The sequence below is a fragment of the Apodemus sylvaticus genome, chromosome 3, assembly GCF_947179515.1.
Source record: "Apodemus sylvaticus chromosome 3, mApoSyl1.1, whole genome shotgun sequence".
NCBI lineage: Eukaryota > Metazoa > Chordata > Mammalia > Rodentia > Muridae > Apodemus > Apodemus sylvaticus.
In genome coordinates this window covers 68,651,860-68,665,799 of record NC_067474.1, presented here as the reverse complement: position 1 = coordinate 68,665,799, position 13,940 = coordinate 68,651,860, and the positions used below count along the sequence as shown (strand labels likewise).

At 45.4% G+C, this 13,940-nt stretch overlaps 1 protein-coding gene across 2 annotated transcripts in view; it reads right to left on the bottom strand.

The window, feature by feature from the left end:
* Nucleotides 1-12,061, bottom strand: part of Znf462 (zinc finger protein 462) — a 132,481-nt gene extending 120,420 nt beyond the window's left edge. For both annotated transcript variants that reach the window (XM_052176512.1, XM_052176513.1), the window contains exon 1: nt 11,800-12,061. The gene's annotated coding sequence lies outside the window, so the exon portion shown is untranslated. The remainder of the gene's footprint in view (nt 1-11,799) is intronic.
* Nucleotides 12,062-13,940: the final 1,879 nt, after the last annotated feature.

Sequence of the window (13,940 nt, the reverse complement as noted above, 5' to 3'; positions counted from 1 at the left end):
TATCTTGTTAGATGAAGTGCATTAAAGCGGCTGACAGGCTAATATGCTACGAAAAAAAACAATCTGGCCAATTTTCAAATTTTTTATGCTTCAAGGATCTCACCTGCTAGTGTATTTATCCTTTTATGTCTTATCTGATGTTTAAAATCTTAAGAATATATTTTTCTATAGAAGCCAACACAAGTCAAATAGAGTGCGTGCGGTTTCGGGCAACATTATACTGTCATAGGCCTTTCTACAGAGGAAAGGAAGTGATCGTGGGAGGATCACAAGAGGGGGGCCATCGGGGATGCCCCCATCCAGTGCCAGGTAAGATCACAAAACACTTACCTGAGCTGGGGTCAGCTATGATAATTGCAATGGATGTCTAGAAATGGGGTTATGAATATAATTATCGTGAAGCAGCAATTGGGCAATCATAAGCTAATTAAGCCCACTGACTAGATTATCTTGTTTTCCCTCTAATAATCACATAACATTTAACACTTGCTAATTTCAGGACCAATGGGTGATGTTCATTCATGACTAACAAGCTGCAGCCACTGGTCAGAAAGAGAACGCACCAGGACCCAGGGCACCAAGTCAAGCACAGAGCAGGGATAGGTCTCACAGCCAGCCAACATCTCTTCTTCAGCACCTCTTCACTACTCGGTCCCACTAAACTACTAACTGGAGGCAAAGCCATGGGGCTGAAAGACGTACTGAACCTCCAAGTGGTTAGAAGGATAGAGCTCTTGTATTCTGAAAAGCACCCTGGTTCGTGTTAGCCTCATGATGTGCTTTTTTGTAAGGTTGATTCTGTCTTTGAAAATGTGGTTTGCTTTTCTTTTTTTTTTCTTTTTTCTGCAAGATAATCACTAATTCCTGTGCCAGGCCTGCATATGGAAGCCTTACCCTTTTGCCTCCTTCACACATGCCGTAAGCCCCCGTCTCTCCTGAAGTACCTGAGCACTCTCACAAATTGAACATCTTATGCCCTACTGCCATGGCATGCAGAGGTACATTGACCCAATTCACCTTGCTTTCTTCAAAGCAGTTCCTGAAGGAGGCCTAGGTGGGCTCCTCTCCAAGGAATTAAAAAGACCAAAGAACTAAGTTGATTCAAGACTGGTCTTTGAGATAGGCTGACGTGAGAACACAGTCTATGTTGCAGCTGAGTCCCGACACCTCTCAAGTATAAATTCTCCAGAAAGAATCAGATACCCTGCTATAATCAGATGCTTTACTCTCTCTTCCAGGGTCTCTCTACATAACCCTGGCTGTCTTGGAACTCACTATGTAGACCAGGCTGGCCCTGAACTCACAGAGATCCACCAGCCTCTGCCTTCTGAGTGCTGCATCTCAAAGTTGTTTATCCAAGCAAACAGTCATTGGGGATGTATGTAGCTCTGTGGTGAAGTTCCTCTCTACCATGTATAACACCCAGAAAAGGAAATAATGGCTTGGGTAAGGCTGACCAGTAATTATTTTAATGATGTGAAAATAGCCTTTCCTCGTGCACTTTAGAAATAGGGTATATGTTTACCCCTCTATCGAAGTAGTGGCTATATATCTGCCTGGGCACTACTGATGAGTAGAGCCACAGCAAAGATATAATAACGTTATCACTAGTTGTTTGGAGGCTGATGTGACCAGTCAGTCATTAGAGCCCAACAGCTCATATCACAGACCATCCATGGTCCTAATTATGTTAGGAGTGTATGGGCCACATCTATCTCCATAAGGACAGCCACTCACTCTGGGAAGAATAAACAGCAGCTTCTGTACTATATGGGAACAGTTCAAGAAGAGAAAAACAAGACCAGAACACTCAGTGTATCTCTATGGTCTAAGTAGAGAACATGGTGACCACGAAGGGGGAGGGAGTAACAGTCTCCATACTTTTAAAAGAATCGGCCCCATTCACAAATGATCATTTGCTAACTCTCAAATGTCTACATGTGTAAATTCTGGCAATATTCTGGTAACCAAAGCCAATACTGAGCATTGATAGTTTCAAAAGGGACCCTAAGAGACAGACGTCTGTCATAAGCAATGATTTTGATAGAGTTTAAAACTGTGTACTTTCACCAAAGTGACTCCTACAAGGTCTCTTTTGTAACTCAGAAGACAAAGAGGGTGCTCTTGGTAAAGCACTTTCTCAAGTTATTGGAATGGGCTGCCTCCCTCCTCTTAACCAATACATTACAATCAATCAATTTTCCATTATGTGCATATTCCCTTCCAGAGCACAAAGACTCCTGGCTACTGGAGAAGACAGAGCATCAGGAACATAAGCTATTAGCATATAGGTCAGGTCCTATCAGCAGAGAGCCAAGGCTTTGAAGGAATGCACCTCTCACCTGAACTCTGGCTCCCCTTCTTCTTAGCTCATGACCCTGGGCAAATTATCTCCCTAACCCTTGCTTTCTTCCACCACATGAACAATCCCTGGTTCATACTAAATGTTAAACAAACGTTACCTGGTATTAATATCAACAGTGAGCCCATCCAGGAGGGAAATAGCATTTTGAAAGTTTACATGGTATTCCCCGGGCTGAATAGGAGTTAGCAGAATTTTTTGATGACGCAATCATATTTACTCGGTGTCGTTTTCACTCAATATTAGGACAGACAACATTCAACTGACAGCAGAAAGGGGAGCAGCTTTTGTAGCTGAACTCTGACATTTAAGTGGAAATCCCTTCCCCCCAAAACACCCCACTTCCCAGTAACTACTGTTAAATACTAATCAACAGTCTTCAGAGACTATTCGAGATTGATACATGGGGGTAAGAAAAGAAAGAGATTTTGGTGGGTAAGTGATTATGTGACATCTTTCTATGAGCTCTAGCTGCTGTCTACCTTAAGATGGCTTTAGTCGGTAGCCCAGAGTTCACATTTTGCCCTAACTGAAGAACTCCTAGATAAGGCCCATGCCCACCTCTGCTGAATGACTGATGTTCAGCCGCTCATTAATTGTTCATAACACAAAGGGATGAGGTAACCAGGGATGCGAATGGCTAAATATCTTGCACCTCAATAGACTGACTGGTTCATCATCCTGTGATGAATCAAATGGTTTCACCCCACCTCCTCCCCCACAAACTGGACACCAGGCAGTGGTCACAGTCCACCCTTTTCCTCTCTTTGCCTCTCTGAAATAAGCAGGTCTTTGTTTTTCATTCCTTCTGCTACCCAGAGCGTGGGCTGAGAAGTGCTATGGATAACCTTAGCGACTATCACATTTTCTGCCCATCAATAATGCAGCTATTCGCTACAGGGCTCTAGTCTCTGCACCACTCATTTTCCAGGAAAATCTGCAGCAAGCCTACTTAACCAGTTCCCTCAAGTTTCCACCTCCCCTTTATCAAAAAGGCTGCAAGTGTAACCCAGAAGTCTCATGAACCCTTCCCGGCCCAACTCAAGGTTTTTTGTTCCCACTAAAGAGCGTGTGTGTCTTAGCCGTTGCTCTTCATATGTCACATGCAATGGGCACCAAATTACCAGGTCTTTCTCTGCCTGCCTTATTGTTTTCTTAAGAGCAATGCCTCACTTCCCAGTGGACAACCCCCTTCTATTTTGACTTGTCAATTACTCCCCTGCCTCACTTCTTTTCCCTTTCCCATCCAAGCAGGCTCTTTCCCAGCAAATTTTCACCATATAATTACAGCGATGCTTTAGCCTACTTTTCTGTTAGCTTAACAACCCTGTCTATTTTCTACTTGTGCTGATGCTACTGTTTGCTTTTCTGACGGGCTAATCCATGTATCCTTTCAAGGCCTAACTTCCCCTACCATGATAGCAGCTGGAGCTCTAATTCACAGGTACCTTCCAAAGCTTTTCATTAGCAACAGAAATGAGATGGTTCAGAAACCCATTTCTTAATCTGCAGGTGAGTACTGGAACCTTTGTGCTGCACACATCTTTCAAGTATCCCACATTGTGCCACTGCACACAATTCTCTTCTGAGTAATAAGGTCCAGTGTGACAGGCACATTTGCAGTGTTAATAGGGAGAATGTGCCCTCTGAGGTAACCGGCTTCCAACCCTTTAGCCTACCTCCATGCCCTGCCTTTGGCAGTTCCCAGCTCAAGAGAGAAGCACTCAACAGACAAGAGAAAAACTGAGGCATAGTGGCTTTACCGTCTTACACCTGCACAGGTGTAAGAGAAGGGAAAATCAGAGGGCCTTAGCTTGTATTCTGGTTCAACTGGCCAGACGGGGGCTTAGGGAGTGAGTTTGGCCTTCCCCAGCTGGGCTCTGTGGCAGATAAGCCTCTCCACAAATCCAGGGCTTAATTACTTCTGACACAGTCTTCCTACCTGGGCCTCCAGCTCCTTTTCTGCTCTAACCAATATGATCCAAGGTAAGTCTCTGCTTACTCACCTGGGGGCTTATGCTGAGATCCATTCTAAGTGATCCTAACACATTTAATAAGGATCCCCTGGGTCCTGGGAACTGTTTCTTCATTTTCCTTTCCTGGATTCTGTTCAAAGTCTCCTCCAATGCCTAGCAGATAACTTTCTAAATTACACAGTCCTCAACTTCAAATATTTCTTTAAGCAAGTAAAAACCCTACGGATCCCTTCCCCCATGAGCAGGTTCTACCCCTTGAGTCAAGTTGGGTTTAAGTGTGGATAGGTACAGCATTTAACATCATATTACTATCAAGAAGCAACAGGCAATGATCTGAACAAGCAAACACATGAAAAAAAGGAAATCAATAACAGAACACCCATGGGCTTGGCATGAAAAGGAACCTTCCCTCCAACCCTCCAAGAATAACTCAAGAAGAAATGTGTCCAGCTAGGAATTAGGAAAGAAAGTTTTGAAGACCTCAAGCAAGATGTTCCTTGGAAGAGAGAGGACAATAGTGTATCTTCTCCTACCATGTCACTCTACCCACCCGACTGCCCCAATAAGCAACTTTGTGTTGGAGCCACCCATCTGAAGACTTCTCAGATCTTATGGTGCAGAGGGCCATGGTCCTTGGCAAAAAAAATCAATTTTATGAGAGCATGTCCAAGCAGAAATTGTAAATCCAAATCACTTCTGATGGATTTCTCATTAATCAGTTGGATGGTTCAAGGTGGACAGGAATTCAGAAGCGCTTCCTAGTAAGCTGCAGAGTCCATCTAGATTCATAAAAGTCCACTTTACTGTATTTGGAAACTTCTCCTGGGTCTCATAAATCCAGGAGACAGTTCAACTCTGATTATCTCCTTTCCAGTGTCCCTGCTTCCCCAACCCTAAACTTTTTTCTTCTTCCTTTAGCCCTGGCATGCAAGCCATGCTGTTTTAACTTCTTTCCTGTTCTCCCAGTTCTTCTGGAACATTTTATTTTCGACAGTCAACTCATTTGGAGGAGTGCCACACTGAGGTTCAACTGTTTACAGCATTAACTGTGTTTCTGCCAGAAGTCCTGTATCCAGTACTACCATCTCCAGGCTGCCTCGGAGATTAAGAATTTATGCATTGTTTGGAAGAAGCTTAGAAAATGTGGAAACTTCCAAACATCACTCTTCTTCCTTACAAAATTGCTTGTGCCTGTCCAAGAGGAGACAGACATGGAAACTCATCTCACCCTTTCCAAAGCACTCTGCCCAAGTCATTTGAATGAAGACTGCCTGTTTACTGAGGAAATGGGAAATTGCCATTGATCTGCAAGAGAGAATTAGGATTCAAAAATATATGTAAAAAACATTTTTTGAATGAACAGTGAATACTAGAAATTCACCCGTTATGACTAGATTTCACTTCTTGACCATTCATCAATATTACAAAATGGCATGTCTGAAAGGTTGCACCCTGTTGCAAAACAGAGCCTCAGAGTCCAGTTGTGGACACTTTTGCAAGTTGCAATAGACCCAGACAAATTTCCAAAGAAGGGCATTCGAAAATCACTTCTAAGCCCTGGATGATAGAACCAGAGAGGGAAACAGAAACCTTAAAAGAAAAATACAGCTAACAACTCAGCAGCTAAAGGTTCACTAACAAAATGGGTCTCTGCATCCGTGAGTATAATGTCTCAGCTGCAAATCCCGACCTGTTAAACCCAACTAGCACCAACAACACATTCCTGTCCTAAAGGGGTAGGACTGCAGAGTTCCTCAGAGGTTGGGGCTGAAGAGGACAGTTATTGCACAACAACCATCAAAGCCTGTGGGGTAGGGGAAAGGGCACCAGGCTCCAGTAATCTATCCAGCCCCGAGCCTCAGCTAGGCCAGGCTTTGTCACACCTGAACTTTCTGACCTTATGGAAGTCACATCATGCCCATGTGCCAGTTTCCTCTTGGGTAAAATGAGGGTGATGAAGAGTATGTGAGGCAAAAAAAAAAAAAAAAAAAAAAAAAAATCTAAGGTATCAAAAAATACCCAACTTCTAGTCCAGTGTTCACTTAAAATGTAAATATCTGTCAATTTTTAGTGACTTTGACGTTAGTTTCTTCTTGAGAAATGTTTTTTTTCCTGTCACTCCAAACTCATTTCAGTCTCCTCTACAGTTCTTTAATATTCCACAAAATGCTTCTTTTCCTTTCTTTCTTATTATTTTAAGCAACCTTCCCCAAACTGAGACTTGTGCTATTAAAAGAGCTTAGAGCTTCCCATTTCCTTGCTAGGGCTAAAATTAAACTGTCCATTCCTAAGGGCCCCACATAACATCTGCCAGATGTCTTGGCATATCACACAAGGAGAGAGGAATTTTCTTTTAGCATTATCTATCCTCTTCTCTGTTTTCTCATAATCAATTAATTAATAGGTCACCAACACTCAGATAATGTTTCTCTTAAAGCCACCAACTTCAGAAGCACAGGACTATCACAAGTGACTGTCACAAATAAGTGCACATATCACCTGACAAATGTCTCAGTTTACTGAATTTTGTCCGTAGACCAGGGAAACAGTCTCTCCCCTCCAGCTCCCCCTCTTCCCTGGAACCACAAAAGTTCTGGGGATTGAATTTAGGACCTCAGTCTACCACAGAGCTACAGCCCGAGTTCTCACCCCAACTTTTGTTTTTGTTTTTGTTTGTTTGTTTTGATTTTTTTGTTTTGAGTTTTTCGAGACAGGGTTTCTCCGCGTAGATAGTTTTAGACACACAGTCATGGTTATGTAAATCTTCTGAAATTTGGATTAGTTGCTTATGTGCTTCTTAATCCATGCCTGTGACACTATGAAACAGCACTTTGCTTCTCCAGCTCCTCTGTTCCCAACTTAGGATACTCAACCCAGACCCATGAATTCTCTTTTGTGTAACACAGTGGACTGTAAATCTGAAAGATACATATACCACAAAGCAGATAAAGGTTGCCTTACCTAAAACTCTCAACGTCAGGAATAACTAGGGGAAGACTAGACCTAATTAAACTCAGTCACACATGAAACATGACTCATGCTCAAAGCAATTTTTCCCTTCCCTTTTTTGAAGAAAAGTGACCACAAGTACTCTAAAGCTCATTAATAAAGTTGAATCCTACCTCCTACTGTCTTCTATCAGACACATTAGGAAAACAGACACGGGTTTTCCCCCCCACACCTAAAAGTTGTCTCCAACACCAGGTGGGGTTGGGGGTAGAATAAGAAGGGTCTTAAGGGAATGAGCTCAACAAATCATACGTAAACTCAAGAAGAGAAATATTAATGAATTATGATGACCCACCAGCTATCTCTTGTATGGCAGGAATAATCCTCGTGGACTTGACAACTCACATCAAAAATGATCTCTGAGCTTTGACAGCAAATGAGAATGCTCAACTTGATATTGTTTTTTATTCCTTTCATGATGCTTAACCCAAAGTGCTTTTCTCACCTCAAGTATGTTGGTCTAAAAAATAAAAATTAAGAAACCATGCCCTTAAAAGGGTTATGGTACCTCCCATATTGATTAAAGACAAAGCACTTGCAAGTGTCTTTTAGATTATCAGAATATATTCTCAAACTCCAAAATGCCTATTAAGTACCTCATTCCTCCTTCCCCCCAATTTCCAGATACATTCAACTTTAACACTATCTAAGAAGACACCAAATCACTTGGTATCCAAGTAAAAAAATGTAGTGAGTCAGGTTCTATAGTGACTGGCATTTTTTTCATTACCCCCCCAACACACTAAAACAAATTAATCACTTGCCCCAGTATTAACAACCATAAAAAGATATCACGGAAAGTTTGTTTCAAGATCAACATATTTATGTTTATATAAACACAAACTAATTAGATGCAAAATTATCTGATAATTACTTGCCCAAATAACTATCTACTGCATTTAAACTTCCAAGCTGAATATGTAGCATTCATATATGCATTACCAAACTTAAATATAACACGACTTAAAAACCAAAGCATTCCAGTCAAAGAAAACATGTTAAAATGAAAATTATAAGGTCTGATTCCAGGCAAGAATTTTTTTTTCTGAGTACTCTTGGAGAAGCCCAGGACTTTAATAAAGGGGCAAAGATCTGAACATCATATTTATAAATGAGCATACACACCAACTGAAACCCATACATCTTCATCTGTACAAACAGGGTTGTACTTCATTGACCATGGACAATTATCAGCTAAAGAGCCATGTATTTCCCTGCCTCCCTCACACCCCTCTGAAGAACAATAACCCTCAATTAATGACATAACAGTTTGGTTTGAAAAATGTGATGTTGTCATATTATAGCATTGTGCGTTCACTGAGTGACATTGCTACCAGCTCCTCAACAGAATATAATTACATCTGGAATCAAAAAACCACTTCAATATACACAAAAAACCACTATAGACAGAAGCAACTTTGCGTTCTAAAATCTGACACCTAATGAGAAAGGAAAGCAGGAAAAAGGCTGGTGTCAGTGGCCCACCACTGTGCTCCTTATTTCTGTTGAAGCTGGTACCTTTCTGCATTTCTCCTTCGTTGGAAGCAAGGTCCAATTAGCCCTAGAATCTGTTAATTGGTTCTGAACCTCATCCAAGTTTTCATCCCTCTGTGAAACCTTCCTCACCTATCTTCAATAGGCCATGTAAAATTCTTCCAACATCTTCCCTCATCCTCAAGATGGCTACCTTAGCTAATGGAAAAGCAACATCTTCATGGTTGGCTTTTGTAAATCTTTAAAGCGTTTCAGAATTCAGTTCTTTCCTTGGGTCAATTACATGCAATCTCTAGAACTAATCTGTGAGGGGCTCCACATCAGTGTGTATGTGCTCAGGTAGGACTGGCTCCTGTTTTCAAACCACCCTCACAAAATGTCTTCCTACATTTTGTGGAAGATTAATAAATTCCTCCAATTAAAAAGGTTAAGACACCTGGACATAATAAGGTTTTCTCAACTGACACCATTTGTTTCCATAGTGACATTGTTAAGAAGACATAGTGATATTTCTGAAGATTTACAGTACTGGAGAACACAGGAGGGGGGGGAAACAGCAGAAGGAAAGAGAAGAGGGAAACAAAGGAAGCAGGAAGGCCTAACCCTCGGATGGAGCAAGCAGCCTGAAGAGACATGGAGAACCTGAAGAAGCTGCCAGGCTGCAGGGTTCCTCTGAGATCTAGAAGGAACATATTCTATTCTTTCTAGCAGAAATCAACCCACACCAAGACAATAAAGTCTTGCAATGCATCAGACTGATGATAACCAAGCCTCGAAAGAGGGGGGGGAAAAAATCTCAGCTGAGGGCCACCAACCATCCTCATCCTGGGGAAACAACATTTCCTGGAGACATTCAGGGGACTTGGCGCAGCTGAAAGTTGTGAGAAGATCTCTGTGGAAATGTTTTAAGGTTTTGCCTTTCCTTTCCTGAAGGAGGTCAGAAACCCTTTCAGGTCCACTCCAAAGGCGAAAAAAAAAAAATCCAAAAGTTTACTTTAAAATGGAAACAAACATCTCAGTAACTTGTGAAGGCACTGCTTGGGTGGGAGAAAAAAAATATCTGAGGAACCCTTAAAAGCCTTAATTTCCTTGCTTACTGAATAGACAGTGAGGAACCACCACAAGGTCTCCCTCTGGAGAGGGAGGGGGAGTAGGCAGGCAAGCCTACTCCTTCAGCCAGCCATCACCAACAGAGCTTCAAAATGGAGACATCCATAATTCTATAAACACTTCTCATCTCAGCTTTGTCTCCTGGAAGCCCGCTCTCCTCCATTTTCTGGTGGAGTTACAGTACGACAAGGATTACCTGACTCAGTTCCCAGCTCTTAACCCAACTAGTCACTTCATTCCCAAACCTGCAAGCAACCTCCAGAAACCACACCAAACCAAGCCCAACAGCCAAGGCCGACGCTCAGACACAGCCCCCGGGAGCCCTGGAGAAAGCCCCAACTGCTTGGTCTTTCCCCATCCCAGGCACATGCTTAAAAATGAAACTTTTTTCTTTTCTTTTCTCTCTTCTTCTTCTTTTTTTTTTAAAGGTTGGGGAGGAATATAAAAGGAACTCCAGGCAACCTCCTCCCCTCCCTCTCTGTAGGTTAGGAGCTACAATGAAAAGAAAACCAGGGTTCCTTCAGGAATGGTGAGCAGGCTGGGGAATGAACGTGAGAAGGAGCTTTGTGTTTTGGAGTCTGGACTGGAACCAAAGCAGACAGCTTGCAAATGGAGGACAGGGAGATAAAGAAAGGGAAAGAGAGGGGCTGCTCCAATGGGGGGCGGCTGAGGCTTCCCCCGTGCCTGGAGGGAGGGCAGACCCCTGGGAACCGCACCAGGAGTGAGAGTCCCCCCACCCCCACTCCAGGCCCCTGCCTTCCTTTCTCCCAGCCTCAGAGGAGCGTGTGTAATGGCTTCTCCTCTCCAGAAACCGTTGTCCTCCTGCAACCGACGCTTCTGAACCTTCAGCCTGGAGACAGCTCCTCAGCTGTCCCTCAACCTGCGCCCCCACCCGGCAAGCAGCCCCCTGCTCGCCGCCTCTCTCTTCCCCAGCGGCGGCAGCGGCGGCAGCCACCCCCTCGACAAATCCAGACCCTGCATCCCAACTTCGGAGGGAGAGAGAGAGAGGGAGAGAGAGAGAGAGAGAGAGAGAGAGAGAGAGAGAGAGAGAGAGAGAGAGAGAGAGAGAGAGAGAGAGAGAGAGAGAGAGAGAGAGAGAGAGGAGAGAAACCAAATACCTGAGGAAGGGGGGGTGCCAATCCGCACGGCTTTGCCATCGGGCAGGGGACAGGCAGACAGAGGAGGGGAAAGGAAGCAGAGGGACAGAGAAAGAAAGAGGTCAACCCGCTCAGGTCGGGGCCGCTCGCTCCGAGCGCTCCCTCTTCTGACCCCTTGCTGGCTCCCTCTGGCTCGGGCTCAGGTCTCTCCTGGCCTCCAGCCTTCCGCCCCCCTTCTCCGTCCCTACTCCGGTCCCCACACTCGGAGCATCCGTCCTAAGCCTCCAGCTCTCTCCTCTCACTCATCTTTCTTTTTTTTTTTTTCCCTCTCTCTCTCCTCTCTTCACAGAACTACACGAAATTAATTAAGCCACAGGGCTCGCCCCCCCCCCCCCAGCAGAAGGCAGAAGGAGCAGCCAGCAGGAAAAGCACAGCCACCTCCACAGCTACCACCACCACCTTCTCCTCTTCCTCCTCCTCTTCCTCCTTAGCTTCTTCTCCTCCTCTTCCTCCTCCCCCAGCTGCTCTCCCTCCTCCCCCTCCTCCTCCTTCTCCTCCTCCTCCTCGATCTCTCTCTTTAGCTTCTCCTCTCTCCTCCTAGGCAGCCCAAGCAGGGGACTTCCTCTCCTCCCCGCACCGCCGGCCCTCCTTGGCGGAATGAATGAGCGCGTTTGTGCCTCCAGCGCCCCGCGCTCTCCTCCCCGGAGCACTCAGACCACCCCGGAGGTGGTGGTTAATTGCAGTAACTTACAGAAGAAGCGTCCCGGCGCCGGGAGGTGCTTCGGGTTCTCCAGCCCCACCGCCTCCTTATCCTCTTTCTCTTTCTCCTCTTCCTGCTCGGGTTATTGTTGTGGAAGTTGTTTGGGAGTCTCATGTGCTTCTGCCGGGTCTCAGCAATGGAGGATCGCCATCTTCCCTGCCTTCCTCGGCTCCTCAGACTCGCTGCAGCTGCAGATGACCTGAGATATCCGTCTCTCTCCCCTCTCCCTCCCTCCCTCTCCTCTCACTCTCTCTCTCTCCTCTCTCTCTCTCTCTCTCTCTCTCTCTCTCTGCTCTTCTCTCTCCTCTCCTCCCTCTCCCTCGCGCGCGCTCTCTCTCTCTCTCCCTCCCTCTGTGTCTCTCTCTGAATAATGAGCAACCAGAGGGAGAGAGAAAGCAAGACAGAAAGAGAGAAGACAATCTTCTCCTGCCACACGAAACGCCGGAGCACCAGGGGGTGCGCGAAGCCTTTCTAATAACAACAACGTGCAGGAGAGAGGAAGGGAAAGAAAGAAAGAAACGAGAAAAGGGCTGGGAGAAAATGAGAAGAATTATCCCGGAGCTGAAGAAGCGCAGAAGCTGGAGGAGATGCTGAAGCTACGACTGCTGCCCGCCCCCCTCCCGCGCTGAACCCCAGAAGGAGGCAAGGTGGTTGCAAAGTTAAGGCTGGGACATTGTCTTTGTCACTCTGAACAACACAGAGCCAGGCCAGTGAGATGTAAGAGGAGGAGGTGGCGGCGGCGGAGGAGGAGGAGGTGGTGGTGGTGGAGGAGGAGGAGGAAGAGGAGGAGAAGGAGGAAAAGGAGGTGGAGAAGGGGAAGAGAGGGAGATGCGATGAATAAAGACCTGCGGAAAAGGCGGTGCGAGGAACGCGACCGCTGGGTCCCAGGCGTGCGCTCTCGCGTCCAGGAGGCGCCCGGCCTCCCCGGCCAGAGGAACAAGCCCCTAGTGGGGACCCTGCCCCGCTGCTCTAAACGCTCGCACCATCAGCTCTGCCCCAGGCGCCCAACCCTGGCTCCAGAGGGTCCCTCAAATGTATCCATCTAGAGGCCAATCTTTGCAAAGAACTGAAGGTTGCAAGTCTAAACCCAGATCAACCACGTGGGGCTTTTTAATTCCTTTCCGGCTTGCAGTGTATCTTCAGTGAAGGGCTCAAGTTGTCCATTACTGGCACGTATTTTTTTTTTTAAGTTTTCGCCCTCTAAAGGCTCATTGTGCATTTTATGTCTCTTCTGATAAGGAAAGGAGGAAAAGGAACCCATCATTCTGATCTAGAAGCCACCACTTTCTTTTCCGAACTTGTGAAATGTTTTGACGGTGCACCAAGGCTGGGGGGGTGGGGGGGTCGTACTTAAATAACTTTCCACCCCCGCATCCCGCGTTGTTTGCACATTGTTTGCACTTTCCGGCTGATCATCCAAAGGCTTGGAAAGTAACAATCATCACTCCTAATGATAAGGTGCGGTGGTGTTGAAGACAAGGATGTTAAACTGCAGCATCACACCTTGAATTTTTATTTAGTATAATTTTCCCCCAAACTGTCTGTTCAGGACGTTTTTTTCCCCAAGAAATGGGTTGCCACCCCCGCCCCCTTTACTACCAGGTCCAAGAGCTCCTATGGCTTTAATCTCATTTAGGATGGTTGATGAGGGCGACTACAGTACCAAAAACAAGCAAGCAAGCAAACAAACAAAAAATAGAGAAGAAAAAAATCAATACAGCAAGTCAGGAGCAATTGAAGTTCAAGGGCATGAACTGGCGGTACCATTTCTATTTCTCAGATCCTCTAGTTGGACATCATCAGCCCCAAGAGAGAAAAAGCACGCAGCGCAGTGCGCGGGGCAGAGACCTTAATTAAAGTTTCTTTTGTCCGCCTCTGAATTAGGGGTTGTTGCTGGATTCCTTTGCATAGAGGAGCACGCATCCGGTGAAGGCGCGGTGTTGAGGATCTTGGGCGAGACTGTCCTCTTTAATACTTGCCCCCATCCCCTCCCCCACAGTCGGGGCAGCTAGACTGGTAAACCCATACAATAAAAGCAGAGGAGACGCGCGCGGAGTTGGTTCTCATCGGATAGCGGCGTTTCTTAAGCACATCTAAAATCCTCATTTCCCAAGGTTTTCCCGATTGTGTAT